Genomic DNA, 21396 nt, shown 5'->3' with positions numbered 1-21396 from the left:
TTGGACCAGGACTCGGAGGCCTCTGGGGAGGAGGCGGCGGTAGAAGAGCTGGCGGACGTTCCTGTGGGGGATCAAACGGTGGTGGCGGAAACAGGTAAGCTATATATTCCTTACTTATTGAGATTGAAGACTGCATAGTGTGCTTTCTGCACGGGTGTATTACAATTACAAATCAACCAGGTAGTAGCCTCCTCGAAAGGTACTTCGACTTAGCTGTGAAGTTTTTGGTGAGAAGAATCCCAATAAGTTCTTAGACGAACGTGATGGATGGGATGAACGAAAAGCGAAAGAAGGGTGTAAGTAAGTGGGACGCGAACTTGTATGATGGCTGGCAAAGAAGAACGATATGTGTTTGCTTGGCCCCCGAGGTGGCTGGGAAGGAAAGAATATGGTATGGTGCATGGCTGGGTCAATGATGAAGCAAGGATGGGTGGAAGGACAGCAGCCTGGGTGGGTGAAACAGAAACTGTATGTGTGCGTATACTTTGACTGAATGGATGCCTGGAGCATGGTATTCTCTGACTCTTAGATAGCACATGTGTATCTAGAGAGAGTAGATGGTCGCCAGGTGAAGTAAGTGTTACCTTGAAGAGCATGTACCACCGCACCCGCACGTCCGTTCCAGTGCAGGGAAGGCAAGGAAAAGAAATTGTAAATGTGTCCAATACTACCATGAATAGTAGCAGTACTTTGTATTGCGTTTGCATTCACAGCATATATCTGGTTATTACGGTGGACACTCCGTACCTCTCTTAATAACTTTAGTTTACTTGTAGTACGTCATTCATGTGTGGGTGTATCACTGTTCACTCAATATTAAGCAAAGCACCTAAAGTCATCTCATCTGTCATTAAATACGTCCCATGTGAAGTGATAGATAATCAAATTAGTTAGCTTCTTCAGTTTCCTTTTCTAGTACTCATTTGCACTGTAGGGTGAAAGGTAAATTAATTAAGCAGTAGCCCTTGTAACAGAGTATTCTCAGTGCCACCCGTAATAGAAAAGTAATAGCTTCACCACCTGCATGTACTGGACCGGTACAGTAACGCAAGTCTGTCTCACTCATCATGGTGTGCAACTTTTTTTCTCGGGTGCAAGTTCACTGTGCTGTGTCCATGTCATTCTGCCGGCTTGCATAAGATAACGTACCCATTTCCCTAAACAAGAGAGAAGAAGAAGAATAAGACTGGTGTACTGTCATAGTCGACTGTAATGGAAGTCCATAGTGGTCGTAGAATTAGTTCATTAAACTACCACTACTGTTAGAGCAAGGATGCAGAAGTGGGAGGTTACATAGATACTGTCCTCAATAGTTATGTACTGTGCTTTCAATTTGCTACTTGTACTCTGTGACCCAACTTTCGGCTCAATCACTTTGTGTTATTAATAAGGAGCATTGGTTACAGACTATGTCTTTCTTTCTTCATATAGTTGCTCCTTCCAAATCAACAACAAGGAGGGAGCAGGCTAGATTGGCCCGGCAACGGAGGCTGGAGGCCACAGTCGCCGAATATCGGCGGCTGGTGGCCCTGGAGGAGGAGAAGGACACGCAGTCGAGCGGGGCAACATCCTCGACTGTGACCACTGCATCCTCCTCCGTGACTAAGCCAGCGGGACCGAGCCGGGCTAAGAAAGACGACCGCCACCGCCAAGCAACCGAAATACCAGCTGCCCCCCACAGGAGCTGCAAGGAACGCCAACGCCGCCTACGAGTCCGCATGTCCAACCTGGAGCAGGAGGTCCTGAGGTATAAGAACTTGGTTAAGGGCCTCCGCTCCGAGCTTGCCACCCTCCGCAAGGAGTATGATGCCCATGCCGCATCATGCACCAGCACCCTCCAGTAGTGGAGTGTCCCTTGCCCTTTTTTTATAGACTTTTGGGGGGTGGGATTTGGGAGTTGGGATCGTTTTGGGACGTTTCAGAGACAATCGTTGGGGTTAGGGTGGGTGAGGGAGATTATTTTGTTAGGGCTAAATAAATATATTTTTCAACTTTATCTGACCATAGTCATACCTGTTTTTTACTGCTTTTCAGTCTGGTGGGTGGGGGGCGGGGGTGTAACAGTAACTTTGTTTTCCTGAACAGTCGTAGGACTTTAGTAGTACAACCGTCAATCTCTTGTCTACTCCGAAATAATACTCCATTATACTACCTCCCACCAAACGCTTATCTTACCTGTAATTTGTGTTAGAAATTAGGGCTAGGCCCAGGGCTGGCTCCAGGTGAAATGGGGATTAACGTTGTCAATCCTGGGCGGGTGACATTTCCTCATTGCGGTGGTACTAGTGGTGTGACACAGTGGCAGTTGCATGCCTATGGAAAAAAAGAAAACGAAACCTTGTTTGTCCTCCTTACTGTAGCATTACAACGGTTACGGTACGATCGAGAAAATAGCAGGTGACAGTACACTAGAACAGTGCCATAATGTAGCCTAACAAATGGTAAAGTATTTGCTTGCAAGTATAACTAGTACTTGCGTTGAATTTATTTGACATTGGCTACTACTACTAGAAGATATAGTACTGAAGCTGAGTAAGTCTAGAAGATATCCTCGTATTCCTTCACCAGCCTGTTGCTGCTATGACCTTATCCTCCCCAGCAAGTGTGTGGAATTATTGATGTCATTTTAGTCAGACATCAAGCAAAACAACACAGCCCGGGGGAAGAGGGTTAGGGTTTGTAAAATGGATGGGAATGGGGGTTTCTTTTTGGGTAGGTTTTGTTGAGAGAAGAAAAAAAAAGCAGAGCATGGACAAACAATAATTGAAGATACAGACAATCTTTGGTTACAAACTAAAGGTAAGCACATGCAGTCACACTCATAGAATAAAAGACAACAATGGATACTGTATCTGTATTGCGTATGTTGTTGGAGTTGTCCTGTTGAATTTGGTAAGTAAGTTGCATGCAGCAAACAATTCCTCTTATTGGCGGCACTCCTCCATTCCAGCTGACGCTTCGTCCATCAATGTGGTGACCACTGACAGAAGACACCCTGTCCACTGCCTGCCTGGCGGATGTTGACTGAAACCCGGCCTGTAATTATTGAATGGAAAACAGGAAGTGCTATTACAATACCACTGATAAATAAATAAAAGGTATGTACGCTGTGTGGTTCAAAAAGTGACACTTTGATTTCCCTAATAGACAGTACAATATTTTTGAAATTGCGTGCTCTGTCTGAGTCACCTTTTTAAGGATCAATAAGTATGGCCAAAATATTATAGCGGATCTTTCCCCTCAAGGTAGGTGTACTACTGTGTTTTAGAACAAAATTTGACCTTCCCAGCAATGCTCCCACCAAGACCCTTACTAAAGCCAGTCGCAAAAATGTAGAAGAACCCCAATCATATCTCCAAAAACGATGCCTAGCAGAAAAATGGTTACAAAACGTACTTTGAAAGTAACAGTAGGCCCAAATACAGACCGTGGATTGTATTCAAACCACTTGCAAGCAAGCAAAAGTATCCATAGCCAGCATCGCTCCAACAGTGCTCTACAACAACAGAACCGCGTTGCAATAGAACCCCCCGAAACACATGCAATCCTGCTGCTAGGGCTAACCCTAACGAACCCTAACTTACAAAAAGTGCCAAAACTGGTGTTTCCTTATGGATTTTGTCCAACAAACTTCTAGCCGGTATTAGACCTTCCCAGGAATGCCCCAGGCAAGACCCGCCAACCCACCCGCAAAAAAACACCCGACACAACACCCCCAAACAGCGAAAAAGCTAAATCTCATACTTACAATGTCTCTCGGCCTTCGGTCCAAACGCGGCGCTGTGCAGCTAGGTCGTCATCATCATCAATCATCATAACTCCTGTTTTCCACCACGGATTTCCTGAAAAGCAAATGCAATCAAGATTAGACTGTCGCAGCAGTGCTTCGACAGAGACCCCGGCCGCAACCCACCCACGAACAGCAGGAAGCCCCCCAAAACGCTACATTGAGCAAGATGTCAGAAGAAATAGCAAAAAAAAGGCTGTTCCTTATGGATTTTGTCCAAAACACTTCTATCCGGTATTAGACCTTCCCAGGAATGCCCCAGGCAAGACCCGCCAACCCACCCGCAAAAAAACACCCGACAACACCCCCAAACAGCGAAAAAGCTAAATCTCATACTTACAATGTCTCTCGGCCTTCGGGCCAAACGCGGCGCTGTGCAGCTAGGTCATCATCATCATCAATCATCATAACTCCTGTTTTCCACCACGGATTTCCTGAAAAGCAAATGCAATCAAGATTAGACTGTCGCAGCAGTGCTTCGACAAGACAGAGACCCCGGCTGCAACCCACCCACGAACAGCAGGAAGCCCCCCAAAACGCTACATTGAGCAAGATGTCAGAAGAAATAGCAAAAAAAAAGGCTGTTCCTTATGGATTTTGTCCAAAACACTTCTATCCGGTATTAGACCTTCCCAGGAATGCCCCAGGCAAGACCCGCCAACCCACCCGCAAAAAAGCACCCGACAACACCCCCAAACAGCGAAAAAGCAAAATCTCATACTTACAATATCTCTCGGCCTTCGGTCCAAATGCGGCGCTGTTCAGCTAGGTCATCATCATCAATCATCATAACTCCTGTTTTCCACCACGGATTTCCTGAAAAGCAAATGCAATCAAGATTAGAATGTCGCATCAGTGCTTCGACAGACACCAAAAATTACCCACAAACACCCGGAACCCCGCCAAAGAGCACCTCAAAGGCAAGCAAGTCAGCAAAAACGCCAAGAAATTTCCACCTCATATTTGGTCCAAAACACTTTTGTCCATTATTAGAGCTTCACAGCAATGGGCCCAAATCCGTCAACTCACCCGCAAAGAAGTACAACACCCCCACAAGTGCTGAGTCTTTCTTCATTGGGCGTAATCCAGCACTCTGCTTGGAGGGAAATCGCAGTCTGGAGGAGGAGGATAGAGGAGCATGTTCTTCAGAACTTGTGAACCTGAGGAATGTAGACTGCGGCACCTTCAAATCAATAAGCAAACAAGTGAAGACAGTTCTGATGATGGTCTTGTTTTTGGGATTAGGTGATTAAAGTTTGAATTAAATTAACTGTGCAAAACAAAGAAAGAGAGACACAAAGCACACAGGAATAAAAGTGAATAAGGACGAAAAAGAAAGTTCTTGATTGATTGTCTCATTTTCAGGGCTCGGTGTCAGGGAATAAGAACAAGATTTCGTCATCATACTCTGCGAATTCAGGCTGGATGAGGTCAGTGACACCGAACAGAGAACAAATCCCCTCATCTACGTTGCCGTCCTCCTCGTCTTCATGCGGCGTGCTTTCTCGTACTTTGTAATCTGGTGGTATGAGGTGCTGATTCATCTTGATCATTGTCAGCCGCTCCACATTTTTGGGCGAGAGGCGGCTCCGTTTGGGAGTTACAATGCCACCAGCAGCACTGAAAACACGTTCAGAAGACACACTTGCGAGTGGGCAAGACAAATAGTTTATAGCCAGGTTGAAGAGCTGTGGCCACAATTGTTTTTTGCCATGCCAATACTGCAATGGCTCATCATTAAGAAAGACCACTGTTGAGTCATTCAGATAGTCCTGCACCATCGACTCAAGGTCAGCAACGGTTCCTCCACTTTGCTTACTTTTTGCTGTGGCTGTGACATTTTTTCAAGAACCATACCCAAGCAAACTTAGCCAATCCTCTACAACAGCCACTGTTTTTGTTGTGTGTGGTGCAGATGATCCAGTTGCCGGTGTCTTTAACGGCTGAGAGGTCACTTGTGCCCCAGCCACAGGTGCAGAAGTGGATTCTTGTGACTGGGGATGGCCTGCTGATGCTGATGCTGATGTACTGGCTTCTCCTTCAATAACCTGCCGTTCTTTTTCAAACCTCTTGGCTGACCAGGCTAACCAATGTTTGTACTTTTGAACATCTGCATCAGCAAAAGGAAAGAATGCTTCGCCTGCCAGCGCCTTTTTGTAGCGTGGATCCAGAATAGTAGCACAAATGTAATGCTGATCTGACTTGATCTTTTGAAGACGTTCATCACCACGTAGGCGCTCTAATAATTTCTCAGACAAAATAAAATGGTCTTTTTTTTGTACATCTTTTTCAAACTCAGAAGACACCGCCATCAGTTGGTGCTCCAGCATGCACAACAATGGGATAGCTTTTCCCAAATTACAGTCCTCCTGGCTGACTGCACGCGTGAAGAACTCAAAAGGACGAAGCATGTCTGTCAGGCTTTTAACTATGTCCCATTGCGCCGCACTCATCCGCAGGTCCTCCTTCTGAGATGTACCCTCTGTGAAGAAATAGTGATCGAGTACCGTATACTGCTCATACAGACGCTCAAGCATGTAGAAGGTTGAGTTCCAACGTGTTGCCACCTCCTGGATGAGTGCTTTCACTGGCATTCCACGTTGAAATAGCAGTCTCCGCAGATGCTTCCGGGCCTTAAAAGAATGGCTGAAATGGTTGCACATTTTGCGGCAGGTGGCCATTACCTCGAACGCTGTACTGTCTTTATCACTCAAGAATTTTTGAACTACCAGGTTGATACAGTGCGCCAAACACGGCACTCTAACATGGTCACCCTTTTGCATGGCCTTTACTACATTGGCGCCATTATCCGTGGAAACATAACCAATCTTGAGTTTTAGGGGGGATAGCATTTTCAAGACCTTTTTGTTAAACTCTTCCAAAAGGTTTTCTGCTGTGTGACTTTTCTCCAAGCCAAACATGGCTAGTGTTGCATGCTTCCGAGCAGCTTTGAAAACTTTGTCCGGGTCAACACCTGCGTTTAGCTTTGCTAAAACACCTGAAAAAGAGACCCAGTGTCCAGTGATGCACATGTAATCAGCGCCTGCGCCACTGGTCCACATGTCTGTTGTCAGATGTATTGTGTGAACAGCACTCTTCTGCAAAGCTGCCCCAATCGCCTGCAGCACATCTTCATGTAGTGCTGGAACCGCAACTCTGGCAAAATAGAACCGGCTCGGAACCTTCCATTTAGGGCAGAGCGTTGCCACTAATTCAAGAAAACCTACTGCTTCTACAAAAGAAAAAGGTAGAAGGTCCACAGCTAGCATTTTAGCCAGCTTAGTGTTATACAGACGCGTCAGTGGGTGGTTGCGTTCATATGGCACGTCTGAAGTAAGCATTGTTCTAATGTTGCCCTGGACCAAGCATTTACGGGCTGATAATGACTTCGTTGACCCAATTTTGCTCGCTGGTGAACTTTTGTGCGTTGGTGTCTCACTCGCTCCAACACTCTTAGTGTGCCTCACATTGGGTGTGCTGCTGACAGGGGTACTGGGTGTAAGGGAAGTGTTTGACACGTCTTCTTCCTGCTCGTCATCATCAGATGAAACATCAACGTTTCCTTGAATTTGGCCTTTCTTGATCGCATCTAGGTGCGCAAACCATTTGACAGTGTGCTTTCTCTCAAGATGACCTCTCTGGCCGCCGGTACCATAGTTGGTACCTGACTTACCACGACTAACTGCAAGCTTACAAAGGGTACAAATGGCAAACTTTGGATTTTTTGGACAAACAGTAAAGAAGTCCCAAACTGGGGACTTGAAGTGACTGTGGGACATGGAGGAGGCGGCGATACTGGTGGTGGTGGTCATGAAGCTAATGCCAGATGAAGTGGAGGATGTGGATTGCCCAACTTTTGTACGTTTTGCACTTTCACCGCCACTAATTAAGGTCGAGGTTGACGGAGGTCTCTTCTTGCCAGAAAGAAATATGGAAGCGGGACGAGTTGGTGTACTACTTAACTCCAATGATTGTGGTGTTTCCACTGCCTCCTCATCGACAACATCATCATCACGCTCAGCAGCTCTTCGGGCTAGGGTCAAAATGTCTGTTTGCTGCATGCCCGCTGGGGCTGCAGTGACCTTTATGATGACTGGGTCGTCGTTGGCAGAGTCTTCATCAGCAGCAGTATCCGCCACTTCTTGTTGAGACTCATCACACTCCATAACTCTGAGACTTTGGACGAGCTTCCTTTTACGCTTAACTACCTTTGTTTGTTCCCAAGTTTGATCCGTATCATCAGAAGGAGGTGTGCTTGAAGAGGATGTAGACACCACCCTTGATCTCTTCCTTGCTAGGGGTGTGGAAGACAATGAAGGATCATCAGGAGGAGTGGCTTCCTCAAATGATACCTCGCCTTGATTGTCGATTTCCTGATGTGCCCCTACTTCGGGAGGAACAACTATTGTGGGCACTTGTTGTGACCCTCCATGCACCTCTGCTTGCGCATCTCCTTGCGCTGCCTCTCCTTCCACATGTACTTGGGCTTGTACTTGCACATGTGATTGTTGTTGCGGCTGTGGTTGTTCAACACTCGTCAGATGAGCTACAACAACCTGTGTTGATTGAGGGACATTGCTGCTGCTTTCTTGCGATGAGCCAACATCACTGGTCGATGGTGATTGAAGAAGTATACTGGCTGCCTCTGCAGCACTCAAGGGCTTGGACTTAAGTTGGCGTGGTGGTGGTGGTGGCACTGAGCCCAATGGAGCGGGGGTGCTGCTGCCAGCTTGGTCCCCAGCAGATCCCGCTGCTGCAGGCATACTTTTTTTTTTACTCCCAAAAAAAGGGGCGGGCGGCACACCAGTGTCCTTGGTAACTTGCTTCTTCTGCTCCTTACTGGCACCTTTCTTGCTAGAGGAGCTACGGGTTACTTTTTTTGGGGCCATCTTCTTCAGAGCAGGTCAGCAGGCAGCAGTTGCACGAGTTGCAGAGGGTTCTGTGTCCAGACGTGACGTCGCGTGACGTTATGCTGCACACACCGCTGCAGGACTTCTTCCTGGCACTGGTGGTTCTATTGAGTCTTCTTGTGCACCTAAAAGCAATGGAAGACAGAGGAACATCAGTTCAGTTATACACCCCAAAAAATCGACAAAACACAGAAAAATGAGCTCAATCCCATGCCATCCATGATGTTTACATTGAAGACACCCCACAGAAAGACTAGGGACATGCAAGTATGCAACACTCACTACCCCTGGGCATAAGGGATGAAAAGTAGGCAAAATAAGTGCAGGCCTCAGACACTGCCTCTCCTCAAAATGGCCCCCTTACACCCCAAGCACATGTTGCCTGTACCAGCCAGCACTCAAGATGGCCACCACCACCACCCACATGGCCAGTCCACATCAACAGTACACCCCCAAAAAACAGAAAAACAGCCAGAAATCACCACAATCCAATGCCATCCATGATGTTTACATCAAAGAGAGTGAGACCACACCACAGGCACACTCAGTCCATGCACCACCACCACCCCTGGGCAAGCAAAAGGCCACACCAGCAGCCCCCCAAAAACGACAAAAAACAATAAAATAAGCACAATCCCAGCCCATCCATGGCCTCAATTATGTTTAAATTCAAGAAGACACCCCACAGAAAGACTAGGCCCATGCAACACTCACCACCCTTGGGCAAAGGGCCACACCAGCAGGCCCAAAAAAACGACAAAAAACAATAAAATCTGCACAATCCCAGCCCATCCATGGCCTCAATGGTGTTTAAATTCAAGAAGACACCCCACAGAAAGACTAGGCCCATGCAACACTCACCACCCCAGGGCAAAGGGCCACACCAGCAGGCCCAAAAAAACGACAAAAAACAATAAAATCTGCACAATCCCAGCCCATCCATGGCCTCAATGGTGTTTAAATTCAAGAAGACACCCCTCAGAAACACTAGGCCCATGCAACACTCACTACCCCTGGGCATAAGGGATGAAAAGTAGGCAAAATAAGTGCAGGCCTCAGACACTGCCTCTCCTCAAAATGGCCCCCTTACACCCCAAGCACATGTTGCCTGTACCAGCCAGCACTCAAGATGGCCACCACCACCACCCACATGGCCAGTCCACATCAACAGTACACCCCCAAAAAACAGAAAAACAGCCAGAAATCACCACAATCCAATGCCATCCATGATGTTTACATCAAAGAGAGTGAGACCACACCACAGGCACACTCAGTCCATGCACCACCACCACCCCTGGGCAAGCAAAAGGCCACACCAGCAGCCCCCCAAAAACGACAAAAAACAATAAAATAAGCACAATCCCAGCCCATCCATGGCCTCAATTATGTTTAAATTCAAGAAGACACCCCACAGAAAGACTAGGCCCATGCAACACTCACCACCCCTGGGCAAAGGGCCACACCAGCAGGCCCAAAAAAACGACAAAAAACAATAAAATCTGCACAATCCCAGCCCATCCATGGCCTCAATGGTGTTTAAATTCAAGAAGACACCCCTCAGAAACACTAGGCCCATGCAACACTCACTACCCCTGGGCATAAGGGATGAAAAGTAGGCAAAATAAGTGCAGGCCTCAGACACTGCCTCTCCTCAAAATGGCCCCCTTACACCCCAAGCACATGTTGCCTGTACCAGCCAGCACTCAAGATGGCCACCACCACCACCCACATGGCCAGTCCACATCAACAGTACACCCCCAAAAAACAGAAAAACAGCCAGAAATCACCACAATCCAATGCCATCCATGATGTTTACATCAAAGAGAGTGAGACCACACCACAGGCACACTCAGTCCATGCACCACCACCACCCCTGGGCAAGCAAAAGGCCACACCAGCAGCCCCCCAAAAACGACAAAAAACAATAAAATCTGCACAATCCCAGCCCATCCATGGCCTCAATTATGTTTAAATTCAAGAAGACACCCCACAGAAAGACTAGGCCCATGCAACACTCACTCACCACCCCTGGGCAAAGGGCCACACCAGCAGGCCCAAAAAAACGACAAAAAACAATAAAATCTGCACAATCCCAGCCCATCCATGGCCTCAATGGTGTTTAAATTCAACAAAACAGTTGTATCATGCACCCATAACCAACCCTGGTCCTACTGGATACTGTGGCTACCCACAATATAATTTATTTAATTTTCTGAAAAAGTTCAAAAATTGTACTTGCAGCAACTGTAATGCCCCAAACAAACTTACTTGTGAAAGTTGATTTCTAATCCAAAAGTGATCCAAAGACAGTCAAAAAGGCCTCAAATCCAAATATCCAGCAGCACCCACAAAAAGTAATCCTTCCAGCTCCAGATCCAAATGAAAGTGACCAGGAGATGGACAAAGCACTGGGAGGAGCCTGCTGGACAGGAACAGGAAGTTGGAGACTGTGGGGCACTTCCTTCCTCCCCCCCCCCCCCAAAATGGACTCCTTGCAAAAAAAAAGGCCATGCAAATGTCAACCTGAGGAGTGATTCTGATAAAAATCATAATTTTCTGAAGGTTTATCCTGTTTGCTGGTGATTTTCTTGTGCGAAATTGCAAAATCTCTATTTCGCAAGTGCGAGATTGTTCCTTTCCGCCGCAACTACGTGTTCGCAATTGCGAACTCTCGCGAGGTGTGCTGTGCAAGGTGGCAAGCCGCGAGTACGTATTCGCGGGCGACAAACTCCCGCGGGAACACGCAGCAAGATCTAAAATGGCGCGTCACTCGCAAAGAAAAACAACTCGGCAAACGCTAAAATGACGGAAAGTGAACGCCGTGCACCACGCCGCGCGCCGCAACCAAGCAAAAAATCCGCCGCGAGCGGATTCACGGATTTTCGACAAATTCGCGAGAGTTCGCGGATTGCGAATTTGCCGAAAATCCGAAAAATCCGCGAGCGGAGCGGATTTTACGCCCATGCTTACTAGTGGGGAATTTCTGCCCCCTCCGGGGGAAAAACGGCCGAAAAAACGGGCAATTTCCCCCCAGGGGGGGGCAGAAAAACGTAAACATATTGCCAGCCCGCCTGGAAGCGACCCTTGCCCAAGGGGTCGCTTCCTAAAAACTAAAATGAAATCCCTGGTGTCTAGTGGGGGCATTGCCGCCGCACGATCGCGACGCTGTGCGCGATCGTGAGGCAGAAATGCCCTGCAAAGAGACATCAGGGGAGAGGAAAATCTCTTTCCTCTCCCCTGATGCCTCTTCGCTGCCCCAAACCCCCGCCAGCCACGGAAAACCTACCTCCTCTCTCGGCGCTCAGGAAGCAAATGACTTCCCGAGCGCTGGAAATCCCTGATGATGTCAGCGCGCGCTGTGCGCGCTGATGTCATCAGGGATTCCCATGGGGGGGGCGGGGGCGGCAGCGGAAGCTCTTCCGCTACCGCCCCCAGCGAAAAAAATGAAGATCAGAGACCCTCAGGGGGAGCGCCAGCGCTTCCCCCGAGGGTGGGGCTGATGACGAGCTGGCCTTGTCATCAGCGCACCACAGGGAAGCGCGATGACGAGACCACCTCGTCATTAGCCCTGAAGGGGTTAATAGTTCCTATGAAGTGTTATTTTATTTCCTTTGTTCATTCCTTTTTCCATGGAATTGTGTAGCAGTATCATTGAGTGGCCATGTGTGGTGTTTGACCTCCTCCAAGGCTGGATTGGAGTATATTTGAGTCTGTTTTTTCATTTGAGCTTGTTTTGACGCCTTTAGAAGTGTAGTAACTTTAGAAGAATAGCATGTGGATAATAATGGTCCTACTCACTTGTGGCCAGGTGTTCATATTGTATTCCCCCTCTTTAAACCCCTCCTTCAATTTCCTTAAAACACTCCCAATAAGTAGTAAGTAATTCCGATTTCATTTTCCAACCACTCGACCTCACATTTACTACAACATTTATATCTATGTATACAGCGATCTCTGCTGCATTTGTGAAGATTTCTACAAAGAAAACATTGGAGAGGATGTGGCCTAACGGTCAGAGCTGCCGGTTTAGGACCTGGGGAGCCAGGTTAGAGCCTCTGCATCAGCTCAACATCCTGTGCTTCTGGGCAAATCACTTAATCCTCCTGTGTCCTCCAAAAATAAATGTGTCCTTGTGTAATGTAACTTGTGGTGCTCATGTAAAGCGCCCCAATATCTTCGGGTCGAGTTTGTGCTATATAAAACCGCCAAAAAAAAAAAAAAGAACGAAGGCATCTGGCTGTAGGTTTGTGCAAAAAGAACAGTTGATGGACAGAATGCAGAACAATGTCATACATTCACCCCAGTACAGAGATCTGAGCATAAATCCATCGTTTTTTTGCTGACCATACCATTTCAGTTTAGACCCAGCCATATGCAAATCAGTCATGACCCTGAACCCAATGGGACCAGTCTAGCCCGAGCTGCCAGGTCAGGTCCTCCTTGGACTGGAAACAAGCATCCAAGGACCAGTTTCGGGCTTTCAGCCCTCAGCAACCAGGATAGCCTGACTCCAGTGGCAAAGAGAGCAAGGGACCCACGTCTGGGCATACCCATACCACTCAGGGTGACAAGTGCAAAAAGAATGCAGAACAATGTCAGACATTCACCCCAGTACAGAGATCTGTGCCTAAATCCATTGTTTTTTTGCTCACCATGCCATTACAGTTTGGACCCAGCCATATGCAAATCAGTCTTGACCCTGCACCCAATGGAAGCAGTCCAGCCTAAACTGCCAGGCAACGTCCTCCCTGGACTGGAAACAAGCATCCTAGGACCGTTTTGGGGCTTTCAGCCTTCATCCGTCAGGATAGCTTGACTCCAATGGCATATAGAGCACGGGACCCACGTCTGAGCATACAAGTCCCACTCGGGGTCACAAGTGCAAAAAGTACAATTGATGGACAGAATGCAGAACGATGTCATACATTCACCCCAGTACAGAGATTTGGGCCTTAATCCATTGTTTTTTTGCTCACCATGCCATTCCAGTTTGGACCCAGCTATATGCAAATCAGTCTTGACCCTGCACCCAATGGGAGCAGTCCAACCCAAACTGCCAGGTCAGGTCCTCCCTGGACTGTAAACAAGCATCCTAGGATTGGTTTTTGGCTTTCAGCCCTCATCCACCAGGATAGCTTGACTCCAGTGGCATGGAGAGCACGGGACCCACGTCTGGGCATACCTGTCCTACTCATGGTGACAAGAGCAAAAAGAACAATTGATGGACAGAATGCAGAACAATGTCATACATTCACCCCAGTACAGAGATCTGGGCCTAAACCCATCTTTTTTCTTGCTCGCCATGCCATTCCAGTTGGACCCAGCCATATGCAAATCAGTCTTGACCCTGCACCCAATGGGAGCAGTCCAACCCAAACTGCCAGGTCAGGTCCTCCCTGGACTGTAAACAAGCATCCTAGGACCGGTTTTTGGCTTTCAGCCCTCATCCACCAGGATAGCTTGACTCCAGTGGCATGGAGAGTACGGGACCCACGTCTGGGCATACCTGTCCTACTCAGGGTGACAAGAGCAAAAAGAACAATTGATGGACAGAATGCAGAACAATGTCATACATTCAACCTAGTACGGAGATCTGGGCCTAAATCCATAGTTTTTCTGCTCACCATGCCATTCCAGTTTGGACCCAGCCATATGCAAATCAGTCTTGACCCTGCATCCATTGGGAGCAGTCCAGCCCAAACTGCCAGGCCAGGTCCTCCTTGGACTGGAAACAAGCACCCTAGGACTGGTTTCGGACTTTCAGCCCTCATCCACCATGGTAGCTTGACTCCAGTGGCATGGAGAGCACGGGACCCACGTCTGGGCATACCTGTCCTACTCAGGGTGACAAGAGCAAAAATAACAATTGATGGACAGAATGCAGAACAATGTCATACATTCACCCCAGTACAGAGTTCTGAGCCTAAATCCATAGTTGTTTTGCTCGCCATGCCATTCCAGTTTGGACCCAGCCATATGCAAATCAGTCTTGACCCTGCACCCAATGGGAGTAGTCCAGCTGGAACTGCCAGGCCAGGTCTTCCCTGGACTGGAAGCAAGCATCCTAGGACCAGTTTTTGGCTTTTCAGCTCTCATCAGCCAGGATAACTTGACTCCAGTGTCATGAACAACATTTTGTAGTAAGTGAGTAGTACAGCAATTGCAATTCTTTGCATATTACAAAACACATTTTGTGAATAATACTCAAAATGATTTTAGTAACCAATTTTTTGCTCAGATAAAAATGGAATGACACATCACATACCATATGTTTATGACATTTCTCTTTTCCAATTCAACTGAAAATAAATGATAGGGAAAACCCTGAGTCACATTCTTCAAAATAAGTTTCTTGATGTTTAAAGCAACTAAGAACTTCAAGATGGAAAGAATGCAATCGGGCTGTACTGGCCATCCTCCCAGTCTGGCATTTCGTGGGTAGGCTGCACCGTAGGTGGTTGCTTTCATAGGAGGATAGACTGCCATCACACAGTCATACCCCCATGGCCTCGCATGGCCTTAGTCACAGCTTTTATTGTGGACTCCGAGAAGCACCATCATCTCTATTGTCCCCTACTAAAATGGAAACCACTATAGAGCACAGAAAATAGTTAATGTAGCTCTGCCTCCTCACCACAGGTGTCTCATCTTTCATACACACCATGGTACTTACACAATTTCGAATTCTTCCAACCCTGTGAGCTTGATCCTGTCAGCTGGCTAATTTTGAGAGGATTAAGCCAGTCTAGCCTGCACACTGTTTTGGGTTCCATCGTAGGGTATGCCACATATTTCTTCGAAATGATGCTTACTAGGAATATTCCTACTGCCTGAGCATCTGTGTAGGTCATCTCTACATTTTTCCTACTTGCCTAGATACACATATATGGGCACTGTATATGCCCATCAAACTGTTAATTATGTTATCTCTCAATATCAAATATCCTTTAATTGTTATGTATACTTTACTATACAGGCTTTTGTGTAATAATGTCCCAAACCGGACATTAAACCTACTCTCAAGATCAGTGGTAGACTACTGACAGTGAATAGGCCTATCTTGACTTTAAGAATCACCATATATTTAATTACACCACAGAAGAAATAATGGCTCACAATACAATATTCTCATGTCAGTTTTTCCTCCCACACTTTCAGAGTGCCATCTTTTAAAGCCTGCATTTTAATGCTTAAACATTGGTCTTCCTTATTGATTGATGAAATTGATGATCCTTTCTCTATGGGCAGCACTGTTGTGAGGGAATACACGGGGAAAATTCTATTGCAAGAGTTATTTGGATGCGTAACTTTATTATATTTTCTGTGTGTTCTATACCATGTACTTCAGTGTCTCAATACTGTCTTTTATATTTTTTGAATTTATAGGGATGGCAACATAAAGCATATTTGCAAAAATGTAGGGACAGATTTACAAGCATTTTGCGCCACCAAGTGCATCACTTTTCATGACGCACCTGCAGAGCATTGCACTGCCCCATATTTACAAGGACAGGAATAGCCACCTTACATGACTTTTCCTGTCCTTGTAAATATGGCCCCTTTACAAGCAGCACTTTGCGTGGAAGGGGCGTTCCATGGGGGTTGCTGTGGGTGTTCCCACGCAACACCCACAGAACCAGACACATTTCCAGATTTACAAGGAATCGTAAACCTGGAAATGTGTTAGACTGCAACAAGGAGAAAAGTTTAATTTCTCCTTGTTTTTTTCTCTTTCAATGCGTGCTGCATTCTGCAGCACGCATTGAAATAGTAAAATCCCTGTTGTTGTTTTTGTGCAGAAAAGTACCCCTTCCTGCACAAAGACAATCTCCCCATGACGCAGGCATCCTTACACCATGGTGCAAAGGTGCCTGCGCCGGTGCATGCAGCTGTTTGTGCGCCAGCGTAGGGGAGAGTACAGGAATGCGAAATATTGTAAATATGTTGCATTCCTGTGCTTTGAAAGTACCGCAGTGTGGCGCAGCCAAAGGGCTTGTTCTGCCACGCTGCGGCACATTCTTGTAGATCTGCCCCGTAATACTTCCCATCATCAGAAAGGTTTCAGTTTAACTTGAGAGATCACATTATCGACCCATTCCATGGCATCTCTAAGATGACTGATCCTTGTTTAATTCACTCTGAACACTTGGCCTCTTAATAGGATTATGGAAACCCTCGATGTTCCAAGCCATTAATTAAAGAAATTTACAAAATAGACACGTAAATACACTGAACTGCAGAAGTTAGTCATTCTACTCCCAAATTAGAATTATAATAATGAAAAACTGGCAGTCGGGAAAATAAACTGTATAAAGGGTATTATTTCAAAACATAGTCGGAGCATTTGTGATTACCTCTGCACAGTATATCTAACTACGTGTGAACTACAGACATGAAATGATAGCCTTTTCATGTTAAATGGACAATAATATTCATGTAACAAATCTTCATGGGGCTATAATTTGGGCATACAAGTCAAATGTTATTAACCCGACGTGCACTTTGCATATTAATACCTATGTTTATTAATGATGGCGAAGAAAAAAAGTATTATACCCAATACGTTTCACAACTTTTCTAATGGATGACCCAGCAAGGGCCTCTGTCAGGGTAACGACGCCCAGGTTATGTGTGTGTTGTACACTGTTTGCCACTTTAGCACAGCTCTCGTCTCTGCCCCAATATATCAATCTGCACGAGTTGCTAAATAAACTCTGATCTGACAAGGTATTCCTATAAAAAAATAAAATATACTATTCAGAAGAGGCAAATGTGGTAACACAATGCTAGCCAGATTGAGAGTGAGAAATATTATTCAGGATGCCTAGCACACCAGCACTTTTACTCTACCCAATATGAATGAGCCTCAGATGCAAATTCCTCCGTTTTGAAATCTGTAACCGTTTTTGTAATTTTTCCAGTGATCGTAGTTATTCCAGGCAGTGCTTAATTTGTGAAAGAATGAGTTCCGATGCCCAAAGTAGGGTTCGAAATCCACGACCTGTGCAATTTAATGTCGGTGCGCCGCATACCAAGACTGCATAGTTCTAAAGCCACCTTATGCTATAATAAATATAAAGATAATAAATGCTTCACTTGCACAAGGGACCCTCCCTGACTGCCTAAAAACTGGGCAGGTAGTTCCCATCATCAAAAAACCGACAGCGGATGCAACAGACCCGAAGAACTATCGACCAGTGACCAACATCCCTTTACTTGCCAAACTTATTGAGAAATGCGTGCAGGGCCAACTGAGTCAACACATCGCTAAGTTCTCATTACTAGATGACTGCCAATCAGGTTTCAGAACTGGACATAGTACTGAAACGGCGATCCTGCATATTGTGGATGACGCCTTACAAGCCCTAGACCAAAATCATGCGTGCCTACTGATCCTACTTGACTTGTCATCAGCATTTGACACTGTAAATCACGAATTATTGATGACCAGGCTACGAGACAGGATGGGTTTATCTGGAAACATACTGAAATGGTTTAACTCCTTCCTACAGAACAGGACGCAACTATTCCTGGTCAACCAAGCAATCTCCTCCCCATGCCCTAACGCAATAGGGGTCCCGCAAGGCTCAACGTTATCCCCAGATCTATTCAACTTGTATGTAGAACCTCTCACGGAGATTCTTCGAAAATCACAGATCTCCTATCACATGTACGCAGACGACACGCAAATATATATGAAGATCACCTGTCGGGATGACATTGACCTAATGAATGAAACATTAAAGCAAGCGTTACAATGGCTAACAGCTAATCATCTGAAACTTAATGCCGATAAAACAGAATTCCTACTAATATCACCAGCAAGGAGTCAACCAGAGGTAAAAGAATGGGCTAAATTGGTGACTGCGTTAAACTGTACTCCGACCCTAATTAACTCAGCTAAATCACTAGGAATTACGTTAGATGAGAACCTTGACATGAAAGACCACATCAACACAATGGCCAAGAGCGCCCGTTTCCACCTGAACTATCTAAGAAAACTGAAACCCTTTATTTCAGAAGCAGATCTAAAACTGGCTATCCAATCACTAGTGATCTCGAGAATTGAATACGGCTGCACCACGTTAGCTGGCCTACCGAAAACATCCACTGCACCACTAAAAGCCTGTCTCAATGCTGCGGCAAGACTCATCACGGGAACAAGGAAATTCGACCACATATCTCCCCACCTAAAGGCACTAAACTGGCTACCCTACGAAGCTAGAATTAAAATGAAGGTGGCCTGCATTACCCACAAAGCGGTTCATTACAACACGCCTATATATCTAGCCAAGAAAATTAAGGTATCGGGAGGCAACAGACCAACTAGAAGCGCTAATGAGTTGCTACTACGACCGGCCTTCTTCCGGAAGAAAAAGACCTATGACCGAGCATTCTCCGGAGCCGCCCCCAGAGTCTGGAATTCACTCCCTCCTAACATCAGGGTGATTCAAAACACTGTAACATTCAAACGGGAACTGAAGAACCACTTGATGAGTAAATACCCTACATAGAGATACCTACTGACCATTAGTATGAACACTCAAGACAAAGAAGATCGGACTCATCATGAATAATTTGTAGATCAATTAGACAAATGACTGATTCCTGATCAAACCTTAGCTATACACTTTAAGGCTACCTCATTCATATGTGATCTCTACAATGTATCTCACACCCAGAATGACATAATTCTCTACCCTACTTGGTTTATCTATTTAATCCTTGCCACAAGCTAAACCTAGTCAACTTTTATCGCTAATTACTCATGGAATTGTACTGATAATACTATGTAACCCTACCTCACCGAGCCTGACGATATGACTATGACAGAAGCCAAGCCTATGCACCTCCTAATGCTAATGACACAGGCGTCAGGAATATATATATTTATCTAATCACCCCTGATAGCACATCGCCTACTACCTCATATATGTTTGTTGTTGTTTGCTGGTCAAGCCTATGCACCTCCTAATGCTAATGACACAGGCGTTAGGAATATATATATTTATCTAATCACCCCTGATAGCACATCGCCTACCACCTCATATATGTTTGCTGTAATAATTGCTACTATAATGTCAATCTGTAATCTATAATCTTTGTATGTTAAGCGCTCTGATACCCACGGGTCTTGTCCGCGCTATATAAAACACTATAAATAAATAAATAAATAAAATATGCCTCTTTAATCCACTGCCAGACACTCTATGCTCCTTTAGCTCACACTTGCTGGTTGCTGTTTTCTTCCTTTATGACGGGTGTTCCACCGTTCTCTTTCTCTGCTTTCTGCTTTGTGCGTTTTTCCCTCTCATGCTCTCGGTAAAGGTTTAAAGTGGACAAATTGGAGATGGTCCCCAAATATTAGTGGTGGTGGCCACCAGCTCAAATTAAGCACTGGTTCAAGGCTTAACTCCCATTATTTCCTAAAAGACCCTTCAAGTTCATCTGCATCCTAAATTAAAGTAGATTGAGAATAACAATTAAAAAAGGCACCTATCACGTACTTTGAATAACCACACCTCACAGTGTCCATAGCCGATGATTGAAATCTTTACTGATAGGAATTTTTAAAAAAATGCTTTTTTTAAAGAATTCCTTCGGACCCTTAAGGGCATTTTGGAACATTTTTTTCCTTGATACATTGCATTTAAGGAATCGCAAAATTTGCGATTCCTTCAATGCAATCACAAAATAAGGAATGGCAAATTTTGCGATTCCTTATTTTGCACCCAAATTGTTTCATACATACCATTTAGCGAAAATGGGTTAGCAAATGCCAAAATTCTGCGAATTCCGGTGTTTGCGAACCCATTTGGCCTTGATACATATTGGGTAGAGTAGCGAGGTGGACAGTTTTGTTTTAGTTTCCGTAACTTCTTATGAGGTTTTGAGTTACTTTAAAATTACTCTCGAAAATAAAGATATTACTTGAGAACGGCCGTTTAAGAATTATTCCCCCTTAAAATTCTGCCCTATACCCAACACATGAAAGAATCCATTTGAATGAGATTATGATATTTACTTTTTGGGAAAAATGTTATCATTCAAATTCATTCACAATTTGCCCTTTGAGTGTCCACAGAGACTCATCCCTGATCTGGTGCTTACTTCCTCCACTTAGCCAAGTATTCTCTTTACTTAAATTACACTAAATCACAGAATGGGGTATGATAGTCATTGTGAGTCTTGCTCACTTCTGGTTCTTAGAACAATATATATCACACATAGTTCTCTTTTGAGATGGACAAATCCATTCATGGTCGCTTTGGAAGTCAACAACAGAGCCTTACAACTACGTAGGGAACATGTTATAAAAGTAAATTTTTCTTGCAGTGATGTTCTGGCAGACTCATGATTAACATTCTCCTCCATTTCCCTGTTTCGATTTCGGGTTTATACGGAGCTAGGGAACGTTTCTCTTGTAGATGTAGCTCGCTGTTGATAGAGAATGAAAACGTACATCATCATGTGTTTATTGATTTAAACCTTTCCTTTTTAGGGAGCATCATACTTTACTTTGGCACATAGCATCTGCCTTGACTGGTAGCTACTTGAGGCCAACAGGTGCAATACAATAAACACTTGGGGGCTGATTACGATGCCAGTCGGATCGTCTTCCGTGATCCTGTCGGAGGTGGTCAGACGCTATGCTATCGCCTGAAGTGGTTGCTCCAACCACCTGATTATGATGCATCC

The sequence above is a fragment of the Lissotriton helveticus genome, chromosome 10 (assembly GCF_964261635.1).
Source record: "Lissotriton helveticus chromosome 10, aLisHel1.1, whole genome shotgun sequence".
In the NCBI taxonomy this organism is placed as follows: Eukaryota; Metazoa; Chordata; class Amphibia; order Caudata; family Salamandridae; genus Lissotriton; species Lissotriton helveticus.
Note: the sequence above shows the minus strand (reverse complement) of the source record.